Source organism: Chenopodium album, chromosome 13 (genome assembly GCF_948465745.1).
Source record: "Chenopodium album chromosome 13, dcCheAlbu1.1, whole genome shotgun sequence".
Taxonomy (NCBI): domain Eukaryota; kingdom Viridiplantae; phylum Streptophyta; class Magnoliopsida; order Caryophyllales; family Amaranthaceae; genus Chenopodium; species Chenopodium album.
Genome location: NC_137846.1, coordinates 37,797,297 through 37,823,332, shown reverse-complemented (window position 1 = coordinate 37,823,332; position 26,036 = coordinate 37,797,297). Strand labels below are relative to the sequence as shown.

Here is a 26,036-nt window from a genome sequence, read left to right as displayed (position 1 = left end):
TGTTAGGAGAAGCCAATTGACCCCGGAAGGCGGCTAGATTGGACCCTTTATTTCGATATTTGAGCATGTTTAGTTCATAATTAATTCAATTTCTATGCCTTTGTTTATGTTCAAGTGAATGCTATACCTAAACCATTTCCCTTAATGTTTTATTTCTTGTTTTAGCATATTTAGACTTTAGTTTATTTATCTCCTATTCCCGACTAGCTTAATTGTCGATAACATTTGGTGGTGTTTATCCGTTCTCTGTGGTTCGACCCATATGCTTGCCTTGTACTCGTATTAGGTTTGTTTAGGTTGTATAAATTGTATTTGATCTAGGGATAGACAATTGACGACGCGTTTATTCCCTTGTCAAATTGGCGCCGTTGCCGGGGAACGGCTTCCATTACCATTGTGTTATCTTATTGAGACTAGTCCATTGTGTATATTTATCTTTCTATTTGTTGGTTTTTATTTGTGTTGCTTTATTTGAAAAAAATGGCTTGTATTTCTATTCCTCAATTTGATAATGAACCGTTTTAGGTGTATTTTAATAGACTTGAGGATTTCTTGGATGGTGTTGAGGGTTTTACCAAGGGTGATTATTGTGAAATCATTAATTTGGGATTAAATGAGCATTTTAGAGGAGTGGTTGATAATATGTTAAATGGTGATCTTGAAACTATGTCTTCGGATGAAGCTTGGGATTTCTATTCATGGTTAGCTAGGGATAATTATGATTGGGAGAGGGCCAATCATGAGACTTATGTTCGGGATTCTCATGCTTTTAATGTTGATGCTAATTGTCATGATTTGTCTAATATGAATTCCCATGATGTGCTTGATGCTCCCCATAATGACCATGTAATGCATGATTTCAACTCCCCTCCCTCTATAGCTCAATGTAATGAGGTACATTCTAATGATGATGAAGTGCATGTTCTTTCTCATATTGCATCCGATTTTTGCATGAATTCTAAAGGTGTGTCCCATAGTTCCCTAGATGATTCCAATGAGCATGCTTTTGACTCGTCTATCCATGATGATTTGGACTCATTTGAGATTATGGCCCAAATATTTCTTGCATTTCAAACAAAAGCCCATAACCTTTTGAGTGAGTTCGTTGATAATGCTTCATTAGAAAGAGATGAGTTTGAGAGGAATTTTCCCCCATTCACTCTTGGATTTGAGATGGTAGGCCTTGAGATATGTATGGGAGATGTTGTCCAAGATGATGAAGAGGAGGTTGAGGTTGAATCATTTGGAGTTTTTGGGCTTGAGGGAGATGTAGATCGTGAGGGTTCTTCATTTGAGGATTCCATGATTGATTTCCATGCCCTCATTAGTGATGTGAGACCTTGTGGTGAGGGAATAGCTACCCCTTTTCCCCTTTCTCATACACCTTTCTCCCAAAGGTTTAACCATATCCCCTACTATCCTATGTTCCTCCCTTCTTTTCTCAAAGAACCGCTTAGGAATCCTCTTCCTATCCGTGCTTCCGAAGCCCCCAACTCTTTTATTGTTGATGAGGAAAAGAGTTATAATTCCAACCAAAAAGATTTTTGTGAGGATAGTTTGCCTCCCTATCTTTGTTTTTCTTCTTATTTTATTGATTTTTCTTTTGATTCTTTTACTTTTTCTTTTCCCCCTTCTCTCAAACATAAAGTCTCCTTGTACTTTATGTTTTCTTGTCATATGAGCATCGCGTATGCTCTATTTCTTGATATGTTTGCCGGTGCATATGACAAGCTTTTGCGTTCTTTGTCGGGTTATTTACTAGTTGGTCGTGCTTGGACGTTAAGCAAGCCTTTCTCGGGAAGTAACCCGTGTTTTATTGCTTTCATTTTCTTTTCTTTTTAGAATAGATTTTCTCTCATGGAAATGTTTGTGTGCCTTTTTCTAGGTACATGACTTGGTATACTTTGGTGCATTGATTTGGATCAAGAATCAAAGAAGATTGGCACCGCAATTGCTAGCACATGGAGGGCGAGATTCGATACTAGAGGAATTTAGTCTTGAAAGGTTTATTTGGGTCATTTGCGGGAATTTACACCCACCTAATATCCGGTAACATCTTTCCTTGCTCTTTCTCTAATGGTTGATGCCTTGTTGGACATGTGTCGGTTTGTGGTTTTATCTCTTCCTTTTCCCCTCCCATGGATTATTTGGTCTATGTTTGAGTATGTTGCCTCATTCAAGCTTGGGGGAGGGTATTCTATCATGTTTGGTGGGATGTTGATTCATATATGTCATGCATTGAGTATATGCATTTCCATGTTTTTCATGCTTTTGGAAAATCCAAAAAGATTTTTGTTTACTTCAAGACAAGTTTAGCAATCGTGTTTTGTTTGTTCTTAATTGGACATTATATCTTTTGGATTTGTTTACTCTTGAATGCCTTTCTTCCTAAGTGGTTAATGTGTGCACGGTTTGAGAGTGTCATTGGTTGACTCTAGGATATTACATGCTAAGGTAGCCGGGTTAAGAACTTTTAGGGCGCCATGAAGCCCTAGTTCACGGGTATGTGGTAAGATGGTGTTGCTCTCTATAGTGGATTTGGCACCCTTGGTTGGTATTTGCTTAGTTATAATCCCGTGTGAGGTAACATTGTTCTAGCCTTCATCACTTTGTTGTGTGGCACATTTGGATCCTTAGCTATGCATGTCTTGATCCTTGTTTTGACTTATAGCTCCCAAGATCGTGACCGAAGCACTCTAGGGGAGGAAAAGGGCACTTCTTTCTCATTTTTTTTTTCTTTATCTTCTTTTTGTTTTGTTACAAATTTGATTTTCTATTTTGCATAAACCTACTTGCTAACCAATTTGAGCCTTATGTTTCCTGCTCTTGTTTAAACCACATTACAAACCTAATACCTATGTTTACCAACCTTTTAGTTAGTGAAGCATTGGCATGTGAGGTTTGAGTTTTGAGTTGTTAATCATAAACAAGATGCATTTTGAGATTTGGTTAGAGTTGAGCTTGTAAAGAAATATGCAAATTTATGAAAATCAAGTGAAGTTTCAAGGAAAAGCCGTCCAAAATTAAAAAAAGGCAAGGACAATGAATAAAGTTAAAAAAAAAAAAAAAAAAAGAAAAAAAATTGAAAAAAAAAAAAAGCAAAACAACAAAAATATTCTAGATGGTTTCATTTTCTTCCTTAGTTTAAGCATTGAGGACAATGCTTTGTTCAAGCTTGGGGGAATATTGTGTGTTTGTTTTGAATAAGCTTTGGGGAATGGCATTAATGGTATTTTTGCTTGATATTTAGTGAATTCTTGAGTTATTTTTTTAGTGTCGGCCGCACTTTTTGCTTCACTTAGGAAATTTCACCAAATTTCAAATTTTTACCCCGCCTTAACCCTTAGCCTTACGTTATAACCAATAAATAGACCCTTAGACTCTAGTGGGTTAGGTCAAAAGAACGGTGGAGGGAGATAGACTTCAAACCTATGGAAAGAGTATGCATAGTTGAGACGTCGAGATTACCTTCTCAAAGTTTTTCATTTCTTTTTCTTTTTCCGATTCCTTCGTGGAATCTTGAGAAGCTAGCAAAAGGGTTGATTTGAAGCTAGTGGAGAGAACGTGGCCCGATTGGTTGGGGCTAGGGTGGATTGGGTCCTAAGTAGTTCTCTATGCTTAGCATGTGTTATGTTTCAATCAACCATTGACATCTTGGAACGTGCATACATTTGTCCATTTAGAAAGGTTTGCTAAATTAGTACTTGTCCCTATCTCTTGTCCATATATGAGCTTGTATTTGCTTTTTCTCTTCGTGTTTCTTTTCCCTTTCCTTTTGTTGCCTTGCCTTGGATTTTGTCGAGAGTTTTAGGGTAAGCTCTTAGGAAACCCTCACGAGACCTAACTCGTCCTCATAGGTGACTTTGGGGTTTTAAGGGCTTGTTGTAGCTAAAAACAACCGTGATTCCTACGACAGTGAGTTAGTGTACATTCTTTCTCCTTGTTTCTATTTTTTTTCTTTTGCTTTCAATAATTCCATCTTGTTCTCTTTTGCCTTAGCTTTGCTCGAGGACGAGCAAAGGTTTAGCTTGGGGGAATTTGATAAGTGATATTTATGTCACTCGTAGGGGTAGTGTTTAGGTTATTTTCGTGTTTATTTTCCCTTATTTTACCTTTTATTCTCTTGTTTTCTCTTTAATAAAGTCTCTAGTTTATTTTGGTAATTTTGGTGTGTTTTAGATTATTTTCTTTATTTTATTAGTTTTAGTCTATTTTCGTATTTTATTTTACTTTAGTTGCTTGCATAGTTTTTATTATTTTTGTTTTAGTTTAGTTTTATGTCCCTTGTTTTCTATTTTTATTTCTATTTTATTTATTTTATTCTTTGTCCCGATTCTCCCTTATGTTTATTTGGTTGTGTAGGATCGTGCTCGGAGGTCGGAGGTTCGAGTTCAAGGTCCGAGGCACAAAAATGAACTAAGCAAGCTGCTGCTCCAGGCTAACCCCTGTTGCCACTCTTAACCATCACCCCACCTCTTTCTTAACCTCCACCACAACAACAGCCTAACCTTCACGCGCAACTCCCCTGTTTCAACCAGCCACCACCAATCCCAACAACACCACGCAACACCAACAGCTCCACCACACTGCCCTACTCCCTGCTCCCTGCTTTCCACTCACAAATCACCAGCAACACCCCGCAACACCACCTACAACATCAACATCAACCACTCTCACCAGCCACGCAAAACTGCGCAACCACAACAAACACCACCAACAACAACAACCTTCATCCACCTCGCGCAACCTCGCAACCACCACCAATTCGCATCTCCAATCACACCAACAACAATCAGCGCATCAATCAAACCCGAATCCGCAACAATTGCATTCCCCAAGCTACCCAGACCTTCGCGGCCGCGCAACTCTGTCAGAAGGCGCACAAATTGAGTCCAAAATCAGAGTCGAGGCAGAAGCTATCGCGCGACCTCTGTGCGATGTCTGTGTGGGCGCGCAATTATGGGTCAATCACGAGCTTCTCACGCGAGTTTTAATGAAAATTTAACGGCCTTGATTGATTGAAGCTGATCGACGGTGATGATTGATGATGGTGAATGGCGGTTGAATGGTGGTGATGTTAATGATGAAATCAGAGCAGTAAATGGAAGGAAGAAGAGAAGGGGAATCGGGGTCTGATGGTTTTTGGGGGAATTTGTGGGTTTATTTTTCTTTTTCTTTTATTTTTATTTCTTTTCCTTTTCCTTTTCTTATTTTCTTTTCTCTTTTATTTCTTTTCTCTTTTATTTTCTTTTTATTTCCTTTTCTTTCTTTATTTATTTTCTTCTTTTATTTTTCTATTTTTCCTAGTTTTATTAAGTGAGTATAAATACCCATTTTTGGGGTAATTAAAAGGGAGAACATTTTTTGAGCTATCATTCTACTCTCTAATTAGTTTTAGGAGAGCTTCTCTCTCTAGGTTTAGCTTAGGATTAGGGTAGTTTAGAGAGAGAAAGTGAGGGTTTCACCATTGTTGAACTTGGATTTTGAAGAAGAAATTGATCATCTTTTCTATAGATTTACATCTTCAATCAATGAGAATCTCTAACTCTCTCTCCTCTATTTTTATTGCTTTATTTTGATTATTATTTTTGTTGTTGGTATTGCTTGTTGATCATGTTGGTTCTTGATTATTTGTTGATTAATCTTGTTATTATCATGATTAGTGAGTAATTTCCCCATTGAGGGGATGGTTGTGGTGTAGTTGGATCTTGAGCATGTTCTAAGTTTAGAGTTGATTTATTTGTGATTAAAGTCTTTATATGCTTGATATTCTTTAATCTTCTTGCAAGTGCACATTGTTGGTTGATTAAAGGTGAATCTTTGGTAACAAGGAACGGAAGTTGACTTAGTTAAGGTTCATTATTATCGATTGTTATTTAATAGTACCTCCTAGTATATGGTTCTAATGTGGAAACATAGAGGCTATGTTAGGAGAAGCCAATTGACCCCGGAAGGCGGCTAGATTGGACCCTTTATTTCGATATTTGAGCATGTTTAGTTCATAATTAATTCAATTTCTATGCCTTTGTTTATGTTCAAGTGAATGCTATACCTAAACCATTTCCCTTAATGTTTTATTTCTTGTTTTAGCATATTTAGACTTTAGTTTATTTATCTCCTATTCTGGACTAGCTTAATTGTCGATAACATTTGGTGGTGTTTATCCGTTCTCTGTGGTTCGACCCTTATGCTTGCCTTATACTCGTATTAGGTTTGTTTAGGTTGTATAAATTGTATTTGATCTAGGGATAGACAATTGACGACGCGTTTATTCCCTTGTCAGCCGCCCCTTGCCGCCACTCTCTTCCCCTTTCTCCTTGGTTTTCTATCTTTTCTTCTTCTCTTTTCTTATTTAATTAATAATTATTATGGGGATTTATAAAAATTATTATAACTAGTTTTAATTAAATAAAATAAGATTTTTAATGATGTTTATGAGAAAATAATTTAAAAGGTTCATGTACATATTAGATGGGGGTTTTTAATTTAATTATTGTGATTATTTGTTAACATTATATTAATTAAGGTTATATTTAAATGTAGGGTGTGTTCAAGCAAGGTTCTTGAGTTCCTTTGTGTGATTTGCTAAGCAAGGATCGAGGTACGTTTAGGTGGCTAAATACCTTCAAAAGTGATTGGTTTGAATAGCATGTTTTATGATTTTATTGGTGATTGAATTAAATTGACTTGAATTATGATTTATGAAATAAAGCATGATTTTAATGTGTGTTTTAATAAATTGATCTTAATATTATGATTTTATTGAATTAGGGTTTATGAAATAAAAAGTATGATTAAAGGATTGTTTTTAATAAATAAATTAAAGGTTGATTTTATATCATGTCTTGATTAATTAAATTATTAATCATGTTTTAAAGGTTTGATTTTGAAAGCACGTGGAATTTAATAAAAAGGAGTTTGGAATTATATTGGAATTATTAAAAAAGGATTTATTGAATTATTGAATAATTATTATTAAAGCTTTATAAGCATGTTAGTAAACCCAATACGCGAATTTGGTTTATTTGATAAGACTTTGGACTTTGTATGACCGAGTCTTTCCTCAAGAATAGCCTTGTAATATAAGGAGACTAGCTTGGGGGGTGTGCACACTTGGGTGAGGAATTTGGATATTTGATGGAATTGGTTTTATTATTATTGAATTATTGGAATGGTTGAAATATTGGAATTTGGTTTTGAATCATGAATTGGAATTATTGGTTAATTATTGGAATTGATTTTAAAAGCATGTTTGCTACTAAATTGAATTTAATTATCTTGCACTTATCGTACTTAGCATATTTTTCTAATTCGTATTTCCTATTTGTTTTGATTCGCCCTGTTTGCCTTAATGGTAAGCAGTGTTGACTAATTTTAGGTGGAGTCAATATGTGAGCATTTGGAGTCCCAGGAATGTCTTCATCTAGATTAGGAATGTCGGTTCTTGTTTTTATTTATGAGTACTCATGACAATGGTTATTATTATGGTTTTATTAATAAAAGAGTATTGAAGTTTCCGCTGCAAAGTATTGTTTTTATTTAGTAAGTTTGGTAGCCTTGCGTAATCACGCGGCGGTAATACGCCTAAGTCTATCTTTACGGTATAATTATACGTATTTTTCTAGTAATACCGTAGAGGGAGATTTGGGGGTGTTACATGCCAACTCAGGAAGTGGGTTAAGGCCATAAATCTAAAATGGACTCCATGTCTGTAAAGATGTGTTAGTCCATGATAGTCTTACAAATAGGGTCAAACCTATTAGATGCATAAACCTATTCGAAGCCTTCTAGTGATTGCTGATTTTCGATTACGAAATTTAGGATTGGATATCAAAATCGCCTTTTTGAAATTTTCTTGATGGAGGACATGTATATGATACAACCTAAGGGTTTTGCAATCCAAAAATTCCTAGAATGTTTTGCAAACTTCAGAAATTCATTTATTGATTGAAGTAAGAAATAGGGAGTTGGAACATTCGTTTTAACAAGGGAATCAAACAGTTTAATTTCCTCAAAGAACGAAAAGGAATCTTGTAGAGACAAGAAGTTTAGTGGGAGCAATTGGTCTTCTTAGTCTTGTATGTAGATGACATACAGTTCATATGAAATGACATATCAATGCTTGAATCAGTCAAGTAATGGTTAAGGAGTTGTTTCTATATGAATGACTTAAGAGATGTTGAGTACATATTGGGAATCAAGATCCACGAAATGAATCTTGAAGAATGATTGGACTACATCAAGAGACTTATGTTGATAAGGTTCTTTACAAGCTCATGAAGCAAGACTCTAAGAGAGGATATCTTCCCATGTCTCATGGTATTACACTCAGTAAAACTTAGTGCCTTCAACAGCTAGTGGAGTGAAGTCGTATGGATAGTGTACCTTATGCTTCTGCAAAAGGGTCCACTATATATGAGCCATGATATGTACAAGCAAGATGTTACATATGACTTGTGCATGTGTAGTAAGTTTTTAAGAAAATTCAGAATAAGCATGCTGAAAGTTACTAAGAACAAATCCTTGAGTACTTGAGAAGCACTAAAGGAGTGTTTCTAGTTTATGGTGGAAAAAGTGAACAAGTTGTCAAAAGGTTATACGGATGCAAGTTTCTAAACAGACAAGATGACTTTAGATGTTGATCTGGAATGGAGAAGTACAATAAGCTTGAAGAGTTTAAAGTAGAATGTTGTCGCATACTCAATGTCAGAATATGAGTTTTTATCTACAACAAAAGTAGTTAAAGAGGAAGTTTAAATCAAATTGTCATGTGACTAAAATGATGCCTTTGCCAAAACAAAGGAGCTAGGGTCACATCACAAATCCAAACAAATAGATATGAGATATCACCTCAATTATGAGATCAATGACTTGTGGGGTGTCATGATTTGCAAAGTTTATTATAAGTGAGAAAAATGCTTATTTACTTATTAAACCCCTTCCATACACCAGTGGAAAAATAGCTATCCATAACGGGCAAAAATAACCTATCCGTAACGGGCAGCGGGCGTTACGTATGCTGCCGTTACGGATAGGATATGTTATTCGTAACGGGCAATCAAGGTTATTCATAATGGAAAGTTAGACTGCCCGTTACGAATAACCCGTTATTTGTAACGGACAATTTGACTGCCCGTTACGAATAACGAGTTATTTGTAACGGGCATTTAAACCGCCCATTACAAATACAATTGAACCCAAATTTAAAAAAAATGCAGCAGGTGATACCTGCTAGTCTGCTGCCAAATTTTAATTACTATATAAAATCCAGCATATGCTGGATAGTGGATAGCTTGATGATTTTATCAATTACAAAAAATAAATAATTTTTAATAATAATTTATACAAGTATACAGTTTAAATTCAATTAGCAAAAGCTATACAACATTCAAATGATTTTATCAATTAAAGAAATTAAAAACTAGTCATGCACTTGCTATTTGCTATAACTAAGATTAGATTCAAATGATTTTCCACCACTTTTCTAAATTGCTGTGACTTGTAGGTAGTTTTTCGGCATCTTCTTTACATTTTCACTTTGGCTGGCTTGCTTGACATTTCTTAGAGGAATTAAAACCTGCATTTAGATCAATAATACACTTCAGTCAAAAGTTTTAAACATTAAAACATAACATTTATTGAGGAGGATATGAGAGAATAGATGGAGAGATGGGAGGAGATTAAGTGAGGATAAGAGAGAGAAATTGATGGTCATCAATTAGAAAAAAACTCAAATTTTGAGTAATCCGGCAAACAATTTAGGTTTTCTACCTTGCATAATATATCAATCAACTCCCATAGTTGATTATATCAATTCAAAGACCAATTTTATCCAAAATTGTTAAGAAATTAAATCTATAAAATTGAATTAATCAACTTGAACAATTTCTTAAAAATTGTCACAACCCACAACAAATTCTCAAAAGTATAATGTCTACTAAAACTCCTACTTTAAATCTTCAACACAATCTGATCAAATCTCAAAACCCCACTAATATAATACCAAAAAAAATATATATAATCCCAGAAAATTAATTGTGGAATCAAAGCAAAATCAAATAGAATGAAGAAGGCAAGATACCTGGATGAACAACGACGTTCAGTGGGACCCGAAGCTGGAGACTTGAGAGGGGTATTTCGGTCAAATTGATTTCTTCTTGGTGTTCATTTAGTAGCAACAATGGACTTAAGTTGAAGAGAGAGATCGACAATGCCAATTTTCAGTAAACGTTCACGGTTTTCTTTAATCCGTTGCTCTCTCGTTTGCTCATAATTCAAAACTGTTTCAGCAACAGCAACAACAACAGATTGTTGTTCTTTCTGGGGTTGTTCCCGTTGTTGTTTAATTTGGGCGTGATTTCAACAACACCTTTATAAATACTGCAAATTCATCAAAATCAATCAGCTTTACAGACTCTCTCATTTTCAATATCAAAATTCTTTAAAGAAACAGATACCAAAAGATAAAAAGATTCATTTTTGTTTCCAAGTATAATACCCAATAAAATAGTGACAACATTAGTGAATATGTGATACAGATTACTTATCTCAAAAATTCAGGTAATTACAACAAATGTCAATGCAACAGCCATAGATTCGAACAAAGTGCATCTGTTAAAAGCTACTTTTGCATCTCTAGTTCAACAATAGTCCACAATAAACAAAAAAAATCAGTACCTATATACCCATATAAAGCAATATATCTCAAAGAATATGACTTCCAATAATCTCAAAAAATTGATTCGTGATAGATAATAAAGCAACTACAATAATACAAGATTATGACTTCCAATAATCTCAAAAAATTGATTCGTGATAGATAATAATTTTATACACCTTCCAAGAAAGGAGGTGTCAGACACAACAAATAAAACCAATAACATGATGGAAAAAATAATCTAAAGAACTTACATCTTCTTTTACCAGAAAAATCATCTAAATCAACAGCTTTACAAGCATATATAGATCGTTAGATCACTATAACAAGCATAAAACAATAGCTCTGAACCCAAAAATTGAAATCAGTTCATGTAAATTATAATCAGATTAAAGTTTAAAAATTCCAACTACAAACATTCCTTAAATCAACCAGCCAAATTCAGCCTCAACGAAAGAATCCAAAACTATATAATTTTACAAAAGAATTCACATATACATATATTTAGCAAATATGCTAATCAACACAGTAACAAAAAAATCCAATACAATAATTCTTTACACCAGTTTATAGTAAGTAAAATTCACAATATTCAAATTCCATTTCATGAGTACATTTTGTAAGATCTCAATTATAAATCAAGTTTTATAATTATTCAATTCATTTTGCAAATTAACAATCAACTAATACATTAATAATAAACACTGCAACATAAGAAGCTAACCAAGCGTCATTCCTAACACGAGATCAACATCAAATTGGTAAGTACTACATTAATCAAGTTCAAGATCCTTGTTACTTCATGCAGTTGCACTTAAATAGTAACATTAGGGTACAAGTTCAGCTCTCAAGCTCAGTCATTTAAGATACATTTTACATGTTTTTGGTCCTAATTTAAAAGTTGTGTTCATAAAGCTGAAACATGTAACAAAGTACATAGAGGTCAAGTTCAGCTAAAAGAATTAAAGAATAGCTTTTGAGACATCCTTAGCCACTTGTTCTTTTAATTCCCTTCTAACATTGTTTAAGTTACAGAAATCTGTCCCCTCTTCTATATCTTCAATTACAAATTTCAAGATGATAATATCAAGTCATTTTGTTATTAAATATTGGCCTCTATCAGTTTATATCTAGCCTACATAATCTAAGAGACAATACTATCGAAAACAAGCAGCATCAAATAGAATCAACACTAACATTAACTCACAATAAGTATGCAATTCTACAGAGATATAAAAGATTATACTCCTTAAGCTATTATTATTATTATTATTATTATTATTATTATTATTATTATTATTACCATCACAATATGTTCTTCTAAAACAAGCAGCATCAAATTGAACATGGAATACAACACTAACATTAACTCACAACACATGCAATTCTTTAGAAATATAAAAGATTAACACATGAATCATTTTTCGAATTTCACTAACAAATTAAAACTTATTATAGTCTACCTTAATTGAGCAGAACCCCCAAACATAACTCCATCATCATCCCCATCAGGCCATCACTATCATTCCATCCAATACCTCCCCCTAAACTCCCCCGCGCGACATCGGCATCATCATCCCTACCACTATCATCCAAAGCCCTTATTCTCACCAGCAATCACCGACGATTCTCAGACACCTAATCATTCTTCCCTTCTCACCTAATCAACTCCAAAATAAACAAAAATCAAAACGAAAACCGCAAAAAAAAAAAAAAAAAAAAAATCAAATCAAAAATCCAAAAAAGGGGGAAATTACCAAGAAGACTTCGTTGAGGAAGACACCAGATCCTTTACCGCATCATCAAAATCGTACATAGGAGAGCGGCGATTCGGCTTCAAAAGCTTAGGGTTAGAATGAGCAGAAAAATTAGATATTTAGGCGGTGAAATTAGGGCTGAAAATGAAGGGAGGTTAATGGAGGGGGAGAAAGAAAATGGAGGTAAGGAGAGTGAAGTGAGAAAAATCGCCATACAAGGAAGAAAATAGTGAGTAAGACAGAGGAGAGAAAGTGTACATGACGGCCGCTTGAAATGAGGAGTGAAAAAGGAAGTTAGACGCTTAGGGTTTTTTAACCTCTAACCTCTTTGTATCGAGCAACTGGTGCATGTTACAAACACCAAATTATTTGTAACGGGCAATTGGTGCCTGTTACGAATAATCCAATTTTTTGTAACGGGCATCATTTTACCCGTTACCAATACTATTTTTGTACCACTAAGTATGTTTTTGTAACATACTGTTATTTTGCCCGTTATAAATATGTTTATTGTAACGGGAAATATACTGCTCGTTACAAATAGGGTGTTACAAATGACAATATTTCCACTAGTGATAGACTAAGGTATGAGAGTCATATCAAAGTCTTGGATTGTAGCAAGTTATGTAATTCAAGTTGTGTATGTTTTGAGAAAACATATTATATAAGGAACACATATATTTGCAGAATTATGTTTAAACAGAAATTTAATTTCTTTTATTTAATTATGGTTTTGAAAATTAAATAAAATTTCCAAAGTAATTATGAATTGATGGGCTCATCAAGTTGATGACCTTGTGAATGAAACCCCATAGGTGAACAAAATTCATATATTATTTAAGTTCCTAGTTTGAAATCATTAAAGTGAACATAAATGATTTCAACAAACGAACTAACATGTAAGATTGATTGGATAGCGCAGTTTCATGGGCTATAGGAGCATAGTGATGCTCGGTCAATCACTTGGATATGCATGAATAATGCATGATCGAACTATTGACCTACTTTGAAGTTCAAGTATAGAGCTTCCGGATATATTAGTGGATTCCTTTGACATGATTGGAACATTAATTCTATTTAATGATTGATTTAGCTGTGGTACATCCAAACGTCTACCCATAACTGGAGATTATAAAGGATGTTTTCTAGTTACTTCAAAAGTTGAGTGGGAGCTTTGTTGCTAAAAGATTGGATTGAGTCTACCTATTAAATTAGGGAATGTGTCATGGCTTCTTGAAGAGGGAGAATTCAGAAAATATTTGGCTGCGTTCAAATGCATTACTCAATAATCATTTGGTTTTGTAATTCGAACTCAGATATCATGACACGATTTGTACATTAATATGATCTCAACATGTAATGCAATCATATAAATCGACACACATTGACTTAAGTAATTTGAGTATTGCACACTTGTCTCAGACAAGTGGGAGATTGAAAGATTTATGTCTTCGTCATGTGTAATTACTAGATATATAAATGGATCAAATTATGGAGATAATTAAGTTCGTACATTTGGGTCGTCATTATATCATAGCTAGTAGATAATAACGATCTTTGGGCTAGTAAAATAAGCCAAAGCCCAAATTGGACGGATCCTATAAGGTCACACAAAGGGCCTAGATCGAGCACGAGAGGACGAGGCCTATGATGGGCCTCATTCCCTAGTATGGCTGGCCATATGGAGGAATAAGGAAGGTTTTGGGTTTCGTGACTTAGTCTAATTATAATAGGATTATAAATAGACTAGGTGCCCAGGGTTTTCGGTAATGAAATTCAGTGATCAATTTGATCAAACCCTAATTAGCAAACACGAGACCAAACCCTTCTCAAACTCTCTCTCTCTCTATCTCTCTCACGACACTCTCACTCCTCCTCGGCGCTAGTGTGATGGTTCGTGGTGGTCGGCTTTGTCCATTAAAGGTGGTGATCGTGGTTTTCCTCTTTCACTCGACCAATATAGTATTGGTGGACGACTCGTTCGAATCCCATGGACTAAGTAGAGGAGCAACGCTTGGGGCTCTATTCTCTCCCTGATTCGCCAGTCGTATTGCTTCGTGGAATTCATGCTTCAAAGGTATGATTATGTGTCTTGTGTGTTATGCATGCGATCTTGGGATTAGGTGCTTTATGAATATGATTCATATTTTTCCGCTATATAGTACCTATAAACACCTACAATATGTTCAAGCACTTCTAGTTTAATGACATTATTTACCTTTGTTGATGCTATAGCTGCCATGTAAAAGAATTGCATGTAAAGCGGCCCAGGAAACTTCAATTTGAAGTTGGTTGGCCCATATGTGTCCGCAACAGAATCTAATTTCAGCTCTAAGAATCACTTTGTTAGAAGCATCCAAAATACCCTACATATACAATGTATTGGAATATTAGCTAAGTCCATATTCAAGCACTTACTCAACAAAAATCAAAGAAAAAGGGCAGGTCTCACTAACCTTTTGCCTGTCAGACATATAAGTCACAGACTCTTCTCCTTCCCTCACCCATGTCAAATCCTGAGCCACACTCCCCAAGTCCTTTACAAGCAACTCCAAAAACCATTCTCGGGTCTTACTGTTTTTAGTTTCCATAATGGCCCAGGCTACAGGAAATAAATTATTGTTTCCATCCTTTCCCACTGCTGTCAAACAAATCAAAGGTACATCACCCCTTAAATGGCATCCATCTACACCCAAAATTAGCGTACACCTAGCTATAAAGCCTTCTTTACATGGCTGTAAACATATATACATTCTCTTAAATAAGGGGGTGGGTTCTCTATTCCAATACACTTCACCACAGTTGTACTCCCAGGATTATATTATCTAATGGCTATAGCATAATCCCAAACCCTCCTATACTGATCTGCAGTATCACCATGAATCATTTTCATGGCTATTTGCCTAGCATTATTACACTTGTAATACCCAAGACTAACTCTTGTCACTCTCTTAGCTCTAGCATAAAGTCTCTAAGCTTCCAAGTAGGTGAATCCCTCCATTCATCTAAAAATCTCTCATCCAAGTACAGAGATGTAACCTTGTTGTTTTCATGTTGTCTTCCACATACATGACTCAAGTTTATAGTTATAATCTAAACTGTAGCCTCACCTTTGACCTTCTTACAGTGCACTTTAAACCTGCATTTTCTATTCCTCTCACTCTTGCACCTTACAATCCTAAAATGCTTCCAGTTCTAGTCACACTTATTGACATAGAACACAGTCACTTTCTTGTTGTTATTATGCAGAAAATAGTATTTGTGTCCATTTTCAATTGCATGATACCTCAAAGCCTTCTTAAGTATGTGTACAGATTGGAATTTTAACCCCTTTCTTAGCTTTATCTTGTCCTTAAATACACTACTGGGTTGAAAACTGGATAATGTATCCCCCTCTCATCATTTGAGTCTGGAAAGCTCTCAACATCATCATCAGATTCACACAAATTAACATCTTCTTATAATCCCAAGTCCACCAAACCAGGTCCTTCTGTAGCAGGGGGCTGTTTAGTTTGTGCTTGGTAAACTTGTATTGCCTGACTACCACCTAGACTTCTTGTCACTCTCTCAGTGATTGTTTCATCTACATTTGCTGCAAACAAATCATCATCATCTTCTTGATCCTCCCAATCATCATCACTTAAATCCACATCACTATCATCATCTAAACTAGTGAAGTCCTCCTGCTCCTTCCTTAACTCTTTCTCAACTACAGTCTCTACATTCCCAAAATCCTCAAAAGCTTGCCATTTCCTAGATCTAGCAGTAGCTTTCCCTTAAATGCGTGAAGAAGGATGTTTTTGTGGCTGTTTTTAGCTTAAGGAAGGGGTACAAGGTTGGTTAGTAGTTGAAGAAATAAGTGAGAGTGTATTTTCAGATCTAGGGTTTCCTTGTGCACCATGTGGACCCCTCTGACTTGTTGGCTCACCAGCTTTTCCTTTTTCTTTATTGTCCACACCAAAAAGCTGGTCTATATTAAACTAGTCTTCAACATTAGAAAGATTCTCATATTCCTCATACTCATCATCATACTCACCTTCATCATACACATGACACAAAGCAGGCCCCTCCTCTTGGCTTTTCCCTCCCCTAACATTATACACTCTCTCATAATGTACAACATACAAATTGTACCAACCATCACTTTCAAAAGATTCCAACAGCATAGGAATCTCTTTATATATCATTCTCTAAGTGCTTCCTCCCAGTAAATAAAGTACAATTCTTTTTCCTAAACCAAATCTCACCAACATCCTCATACTTCAGCTCATGCCTAATCTAGTAGGCAAACTCAAAGTAACAACATTCCTCTACATTTGGGTGTAAACTAAGGCCATAATAACCAGTAGGCCCTGGTTCATAAGTGGTTTGTCTTTTCTTGTTATTAGTGACAAAAACCCCACCATAATACAATCTAAAGTTCATTTCCCCAATTTTTAATCTATACCTAGGCACACCTACAAACTTTTGTCCATTAAACCTGATACATAACAACAAACACCAACAAAAAGTACTTAAATTACCACACTAACTTCAATTTACAGGTAGCATAAAAAGGATAACCGCATTACTAATTAAATAATCAACATGCACCAATTACCAATATCAAATTGCTTCAAATACCAATAACACACCACAGTTCACAATATTCAATTGCTTCAACTAATGAAACCAATACAAACAGTTCACTTTGCACAATTTACAAATTAATCAAATAATTAGTGGTAATGAAATGTAACTAGTGGTACAAGGCCATAATTCAGTTTTAAAATCATCCATAAAATACACCATTAACACATTATTATACTCAGAAAAACGTACTTTGCTTTATGAACTATCTCCCATTTGGTCCCCCCCTTTGATTTTTTCTTGCATTTGTAATTTGTACCTTTACCCATTGATTATAACTCAGCTTGATCAGAAATTTACCCAGAGAACAAAGAAAGAAAAAAAAGAACAAAGCCCCGTACAAATTAGGTCAAAAGTAGAAAAAATTTACCTTTTTAATCACGAATCCACTGTTTCATCTACTACCAATTACTCGATTCACCTTCGCAATTAAGGAGGATGTCCAATCGTTTTTCAATTTACAGAAGGATTAATGGTTGGAGGAGAGAGAAAGAACAAAGAGAGGAGAGAGATATTGGAGGGAACTCCAAAAATTTCAAGGAGGAATAAAAAGGAAGGGAGGGAGTCATTCAAAGTCACGCGCAAGGCACGTGGCTGTGGTCAACGCCGGAGTTAAGAGTCAATGCCGGAATATAGACTCTAGTGGCATTTGACAACTATTTTTTTTAAATGGGTGGTCCAAGACAACAATCTTTTTTTTCGGGTGGTTTTTGACAAAAAAGTGTTTTTAACGGGTGGTTTCTGACAAAATTTCCTAATTTTTTTTAAAAAATAGAAAATACACAACCCCAGCCCCCATCCCACCTATGGCCCGAACGACCAATTAACCACCCCGCCCCCACCACTTGCGCTGCTTGGGATGAACGACCTCGCCCTTCCCTTCCCCATCCCGCCTGAACAACCCACCCCTACTTTCCCCTTCCTCGTCGACATTTAGTCCCACCCCAATCCTCACCTCTAATTTATTTTCATTTCACTATAACATCTGAGTTCGTTCATTTTGACAGGAAAAATGATCACATATTCTAATTGACTAGCAATAACTATACTATCACAATCACTACCATTCAGAATCGATCAAAAATTCAATTGCAGGATTAATGTCAAATTCATCACCAACACCTATACCTTTGGTATATCAAAATTGACATTACTTTATTAGCTTTTAGCATGCAGTTTCCGAAATAATACAATTTCAACTTTGCATTTGTTCTGAAAATCATCACAACAACCCAAATAACTCCAAGTGAAACCAAAAATATAAATTAGACATCTTCAATTCAGCGCGTAAACCAGTAAATACAACAATCGGGTCAATAAAAAGAGAAATCAATATTACACTCTTCGGTGTGGGGTTGCGGACTGCGGTTGGAGGGTGAAATGAAATTAAGCTGCTGTGAGGCTTTTGTAGGCGGTGGCACGCTGGGGAGATTGGGTGGTTTAGGAGGAAGGGGGTGGATGTGGTGGCAAGATGAGGGGGCGATGCTATGTTGGTGGAGTGGTGGCTCATGGTGGGAGGAGAGACTCTTAGAGGAAAAAAAAACCTGTTTAACCGGTTATAGGTAAAAGGGACCGTCAAAAAGAAGATAAGGGTGAAAGGTGGGATTGTTTTAGAATAATCGAAAGATAGGATTATTTTGGGAAAATGGAGCATAAATGGGATTATTAGTTTCCATTTTTCCTTTTATTATTCTTTTTTTTTAATTGTTACACTTATCAAATGTCATCGTTTTTTCAAAGTGCTACACTTCCATCTATTTATATTATATACTAAAGTAATCACCAAACTTATCCCAAAAATACACATGTTACATAACAAAAATTTCTCCTCCTATAAATACCTTATTAATCCCCAAATTTTCCTCACACAAAAAGGTTAGTCTTATTTTCTTTCTTCTTTTATTTTTCTTTCCTTTTTTTTCCTTTTTTTTCCTTTCTTTCTTTCTTTCTTTCTTTCTTTCCCCTCCTTTCATGTGAAACCCATCCTTATGTCGCCAGCCACTTGCCGTCCGCCAGACTTTGGCACCGCCACCTCCCTGGCCGTGAGCAAACCACAAGCATCCCAGTTGGTCATCGTGGCTTTCCACTCTATAGGGAATATTTCAAGCCATCCTACACTTGAGCCCCACTGTGATCATACACTTAATCATGGTGGCGTCCAAAGGGAAGGAAGCTAGAGCAAAAGAGTCGCCAACAAGTTTTAGGAACTTGTAAACCGTTCACGAGGTGAAGGTTACACCCCTTAACGATCTAGGAGATCGTCAACTCCAAAAGGTCTTGAACCAAATAGGGTTCGGGGATGAAGGTACAAATCCAATCTAAAAGAGAAAGAACCTGCCCTAATAATAGGCCTCTACTTCATTCTTCTCGTATTTATGTGCGCTTTCTGACTAACATGCAATCAATAGGTTAACCCTAAACCTGTTTATCTATGTTGGTTGAATATTAATGCACAAATAAAACTATTATTGGCGATCACTTGAATTATAATCATACTAACCCTAAACAAGATTATTAATTATCTTATTAAGCGTGATTACAGGTACAAATTCCCTTTAAACATGCATAAAAGGCGTGATCAAGCAATAACAATAAATAAGCATCAAGCAACATAATAATAATCATAATAACAATCATCATAATCATAATCATAATAATATTCCCAATCTCAAAGCATAATAATATTAGCAAGATCCTAGGCATGATACTAACAAGATTAATAACAAATCCTACCATGTCACTAAGTAATAAAGATCAAAGCTTTAACCTTAACATGATACCAACATGATATTAGAAAAGAGTAAAAGGCACCCTAAACATGATACTAGAAACCAATAATAACATCCTAAGCATGATACTAGGAATTAAACAAATTTAAACATGCTTTCTACAAGAATAGAGCAATAAGATTACATACTTTGACGCCTCGTACCTCTTTCTAATAACAAAATACACGCGTTGGTAACTTCAAGGAAAAGTATAAAATCAAACAATTAAATTAAATAATGGAAATAGAGATTTGGGACCAAACCCTCAGAAATTACAACCTTTCACGTCTAGGGCGAAGGCAACTTCGAACTCGGCTAGGTGTTTCTAGATCTCGTGTATGCGGAATTTTTTTTGTGAAAAGGTAGAGAGATGAGAGCTTAGAGAGAAGGATTGAGAATAGACTGATTGTAGATGAGAATTGATGATTGATGATTGTAGATGAATAAAAACGGAGGTTCAGGACCCTATTTATAAGAAAACAGTCCGGAAATAGGTAGAATTTGATAAGGAATAAAACTCCACGCTGTCGCAGCAAAACCAACCTTGTCGCTTGGCGACAAGCTCTGTCGCGTGGCGACAGGCCTGTTGTTTGGCGACAGCCTGATTCCTACGCGCTTTCAAACACGGAGTCCACTTATCAATCGAAATTAACTTGTAAAGTCCGTATGAAAACTAAAATCGTATTTATCATAAAATAATATTTTATTCCAAGTAAAACTCATCAAAATCTAATTGTTAATTCTAATGTTATTAGGACTTAAGAGACCTTCTAGAGAATTCTAGAAGACTATAATTAATTCTAATAACTTTAGGAATAATAATTAACATTGGGCCCTCTCCTAGATCATCGGGCCGCATATAAAGATCAACCGGGCCCAGTTTAGTATTTTGGCCATAACTTCCTCATTATTCATCGGAATTGGGCTTATAATATATCGTTGGAAAGCTCTTTACAAGTCCTATCCAGCTACACCATTATTGGACCCTTGTCGTGGACCAAACTAATCTGGATTGTCTGTTTTTATAAAATAGAGTTGTTTTTTCGAAAACAGAAAGAAAGAATTTTTAATAAAAACTAACCGAAACACATGACCTTTCACACTTTTACTTCGTTCGATAATCATTTGACACAAAATGGTTTCATCACCGGGTTTGGTTTTGGGGATACACATTTGGGTGTCTACAGAAGCCCCCACTTTGACTGAGTTTGGAGAAACGCAAGTTTCGAAAACAAAAGTCAAAGTATCGATAGGGACGGAGAATGATTCAGAACGTTCTGCGATCCCAAATCATTCTTGTAACGCCGATGCCTGCAAACTAGCGTTAGTTTAACAGATAAAAGAGTTAAGAAATGTGTATCTTGCACCGTCGAGCACACGTCTCTAAAGGTAACTGATTTGTTGCATTTTGCTTGCTGTTGTGACAACCTTCCACAAGCTAGGGAACGCCATCCTGTCGCTTTTGACGATCTCCCCCAAGCTAGGGGATACTGCCTGAAGACTGCTACGCCTGTAACTGCCTCCAATTTCTGCTGTGATAGTCTTCCGCAAGCTAGAGAACACTATCGAAGACTGCTTCGCTTGAAACGATCTTCTGCCACTTTGTGACCATCTTCCACAAGTTAGGGAACATGATCAAAGATAACTCCGCTTGAAATCACCTTCAGTTGTCGTGATAATATTCCGAAGAAAATTATCGAAGACCACCGCTTGTCAATCTTTTAAAGTTCGCTTGAACTTTGCTTCCGCCATGCCAGTACGTCGGCACTTTTGCTGCTTGTGGACCATTACGTCGGTCCTTTTGCTGTTTATGAACCATTATGTCGGTGCCTTTGTAATGAGCCAATGTTCAGGTGCTTTAAGCGAAGTGAGACGATCTTTTTACCAGGTCGATCACTTGATTTAATCATAATTGAGCCGATTATTAAATCATGTCAAGTTGCTTAGAGGGGCTAACTGGCGTACCAAGGAACCCAAACCGCTGCCCGAGGTTCACATAACCATATTATGGATCCCTGTACTCTGTCGCCGCTCCAACGCTAGCCGGAACCGCTTGTCGCCGCTATTTCTTCTTGTCGCCAAGCGACAGGCTTTGTCGCCATGCTACAATCTTGTCGTTTGGCAACAGGGTCGGGTTTTTTAAATACCCCCCCCCCTTTCTTCTTCATTTTCCGCTACTGTTGTTCTTTTTTTTGCATTTGCTCAAAACTTCAACCTTCTCGTTCTCGCTCAATTCTTAACCGAATTCCCATAAGTTTTACTCAAACTCAACTCGGTTTTTACTGAATTATGCATTCTTTGTTCGCGACTTTTTCGAAAATTTGAACATGTTCTTGCTTAATTTGCTTAGTTTGTTGAATTTTATGCCTTGAACTTGCTTGATTATGCTTATACATTGCCTTGGGAGTGTTTTGAGACTTGTTTGACTCAATTTGGTGAAGAAATGAGCGATTCACCATTGTTGGACCTCTTGAGGTCGTGAAGAACATTGTGATCCGTTCTTTGTGCTTTTACTAGTTCTTCTTGTACAATTTGTCACAATATTTATCATAGTATTGCAAGAAATTGTTTGGTTGCTTGAAAATGCTAATTATGCTTAAATTGAATTTGTGCTCTGTTTTAGTACTACGTACTCTATTTTTTTGCGAACATAGTATCATGCGGCTAGGCAAACCTTAGATACTATAGAACCTTAATCTTTATTATTTGCATAATATAGCATGGTTAGGCAACGGGGCTCTGGTTCTCAGTCGAGGGACACGCGCCGGGAAGACAAGCCTGTCGGCGAGGGTAAGGACCCCTCTACTAGACTTGGACCTCTTCCATAGTGGGATGAGCACACTCTTTTCTTTTCTCCTGAGCACCATATTTCTAAGCGAGTGCGACGCAGGCTCATAAGCGGGAGGACTCGCAGTCATGGTTTTGGCAACAACATCATCGGTACGCTATACAAAGCGTACTTCAACAGAGACGAGGTGCTGCAACAGCTCTGGGAGTCCTGTGGATTGACTCCCCTCTTTCGGGCTACTCAGGCCATGTACTCCTATGATGGGAGTAACCTCGTCGTCCGAGCTTTGGTGGAATTCTTTTGGGACACCACCAACACCTTTAACTTTCCCTGGGGTGAGATGACGGTCACTCCTGCCGATTTCAGTCTCATCACAGGTTTGGAGTTTCGTTCTTCTCCACTGCCATTTAATAGTGATATTATTGTCTGCTCACCGATGGTTTTGGAGTTATTGGGTCCAATTGCTATTCGGGCCCGTGCTGAGGCTCGGCCGGGACAGCTTAGTTCTCGGTGCATCTGCCGTTCCACCTTGGTAGCGGCTTTTGAGGATGATGCGACCACTCGCGAGCAGCGGGTGTGCATCTTTGTTCTTATTTTGCTGTCAGGGACCTTTTCTCCTGAAAAGGGTAGTCGAGTGCTCCTCTACTACCTGAGAGCTGTTCGCGACCTTCACCTAGTCGGGACGTATGACTGGGCCAGCTTGGCCTATGCTGATTTTCTTCTGGGCTTGCGACGTTCCTGCCGTCACAGGGCCTTGTCTGGAGAGATCGCACTTTTCAGCTTTTAGAGGGTCGTAGAGGTATATTTCTATCCTTTTGAAATTAGCTCTAAACTTGTGCAAGCATTTGCTAACTTTCTCTTATCTATGTAGATTTGGTTCTACGAGTACTTCCCCTCGCTTACGCTGGTGGGACCTTCACCTCGCGAGCTCCCCGTTGGCACCAGTTGGGGAGGTCGCACCGGCCAGGTCGAGACTGCCCGTATTCGAGATCTGATCCTCTCGGTAGTTTCTCGTGAACACTTGTTTTTTTTTTTATATTGCTCTTTTGAGGGCATTTATCTTACATAACTGTTTTGTAGGAGCCTGGCGTGGTATACTGACCATGGGCTGATTTGGCTATACATGCACTGGCCGCGCGGTATACTACCGAGCGTCGTTATTTTCAGGGGACGTATGCCGCTATAGTGTATCTTGGCAAGAGAGTAGCTATTCAGCACTCCTCGGATGTTTTCGTCGTCCCTACTTGCCCGCCTCAACATATGTTTCATGAGGCGTTGATGCGTGACTCCGCGAATCGGTCGTCTCCTGGCACTCCCTGGAGGTCTCATGTCCATTTGGGGCAGAGTTACGAGGATGACTTGTTTCCTTTTCTAGCGCCGGCCCCTGTTTTGTCTCAGGAGGCAGCGGTATGCTTTACTTTTTATTTTTCATTAAGTAGCCCCAAGTGAATTTTAATCATTTGAATTTTATTTCATCAGGCTGGGCCTAGGGATTTCGTCCATCCGAGGATGTCTATCCATTACCAGGGTATGTTCGGACCGATTGAGGAGATGATTCCTCCAGCCCCCGAGGATCAACGTTTTGTGGAGCGCTCCATTCCTCGTCACCAGACTCGGGTGAGCTTATCTATCTTCTTGCTTTTGTATTTGTTCTGTATTATTACTGACTTTATTCCTTTGACAATTTTCTCGCGAGGTGGTGACAGCTATGGCGAGGTGTATAGACGCCTTCGTAGCCAGCTCGTGAGGTTACGGAACTGAGCTACCTGTCGGGGAAACGACGTTGAGGAGGTATCTCTCTTGTCTTTCTTTTCTGTCACCTTTTATTATATTCTTTACTTGGTATCTGACTTGATTTACCTTTGCAGGGATAGCCTATTCCTTCACCCCGCACTCAGTCGAGACCCGAGGCTAGGAGAGAGCCGGCTAGATCTAGCTCAATGCGTCGCCGCACTTCTGATGGCGGCCGAGGTGGTCGGTCTAAGGCTGCTCCAACCGAGGACTCGGTTTCTTCGCCTGAGGATGTCTTTGCTGGGCCGACGGACCAAGGAGGCGTGACATCGGCTCCTTCAATGGGTGGTGGGACGTACAAGGTTGGCTCGTCATCGCAGCTGCCCTTGCCGCCTCAGCCGTTGTCGATTGATTATCAGGGTGAGCCTGGGTGGACTGGCCCTAAGCTGAGGTTTCCGCCGACTGGCGGGTCAGGGGATGGTGAGGGGCATACACCCCGGACTACAACGTTCTTTGATATGATGGGCGTACCTGATCATCTACGGCCTCCGGCACCGTAGTTTGTACCTGTGCTTATTTATTTATTTGACTTCATAGGACTTTATCCGTTATATTATAGGACTCACATATTAGACATATTGTATATACAAACTTTTTATATTAAGCCTATTTTATCTTTGCATTTTATTTTTCATATTATGTGCATGTGAGTGTGTGCAATTGTGACTTAATTTTTGCGCAAAAATTTCCGTCATTTTTATTATTAATGGAGGGTATCCGACTTTCTCCCCCAAAAGAAAAAAAATGAAAAATAGAATGATGTTGACTAAAATAAGCCTAAGCTCAATTTAATCAAAAGAAAAAAGCAATATGGATTGGATTTGTATATAGGGGTATTGAATAACTGGGTGTAATGTGCAAAATCAAATTCGAATCGAAGTTAGAAAAACGCGATTTGCATAACGCGTAATTGTTGCTGGCTTAGACGCGTTTCCTTTGTCGCCACGCGACACACGCGACAAAGTTGTCGTTTTGCAACAGACTTATTTTTCCAAATCCTTTTGGAATTCGAAATCTGCCAAAAAATTGTTTATATTAGCCCCCAAATCTGACGATTTCTGTATAATTCGAACAGATTAACTCAAAAAATAATCATGGCTTTAATTAAGAAGAGTTTTTGTGATTTCACTCGTGAGTGGTGTCGTTCTTTAACTGCTAAGGAGAGAAAAGAACTTGACTTTTTCCATATGAGGGGTGTTTATGGCATAAAGGGGGTAGATCTTGATATAGACTTCATTCATACCGCCTTAAAATATTGGGATCCTAATACTCATTGTTTTAGATTAGGCTATGATGAAATTTGCCCTTTACCGGAAGAGTTTGGTGCCATTCTAGGCTTTCCTTCTATAAATCTTGTGGTAATGCCTACGGTAAGTGAGTATTATTACAAAGATTATGAGCGTTTCCTTGACCTTAGGGGTAAAGATCTAAAAAACATAGTGCATGGTAATAATGTTGATTTAAAAGAATTTGCACATTTTTATTTTGATAGACCACGCTCTGAATCTTTTCATGTTTATAGAAGAAGAGCTTTCCTCTTTTGCATGCTTACCCAATTTCTTCTTACTAGTGGTAAAAATATTGATGGTCAAGCAATTATAATATATGTGCTAGAACGAATTGAATCTGGGAGAAATCCAATGCCA

The 26,036-nt window shown here is 37.2% G+C and overlaps 1 long non-coding RNA gene across 1 annotated transcript; it reads left to right on the top strand.

Annotated features, from left to right (window-relative positions):
* The first annotated feature begins 23,398 nt into the window (after positions 1-23,398).
* LOC145576618 (uncharacterized) lies at positions 23,399-24,959 on the top strand. The gene is made up of 4 exons (XR_014098495.1): positions 23,399-23,602; positions 23,680-24,216; positions 24,306-24,390; positions 24,468-24,959. It is a non-coding gene; the product is annotated as an uncharacterized LOC145576618 (long non-coding RNA).
* The last annotated feature ends 1,077 nt before the right edge of the window (positions 24,960-26,036 follow it).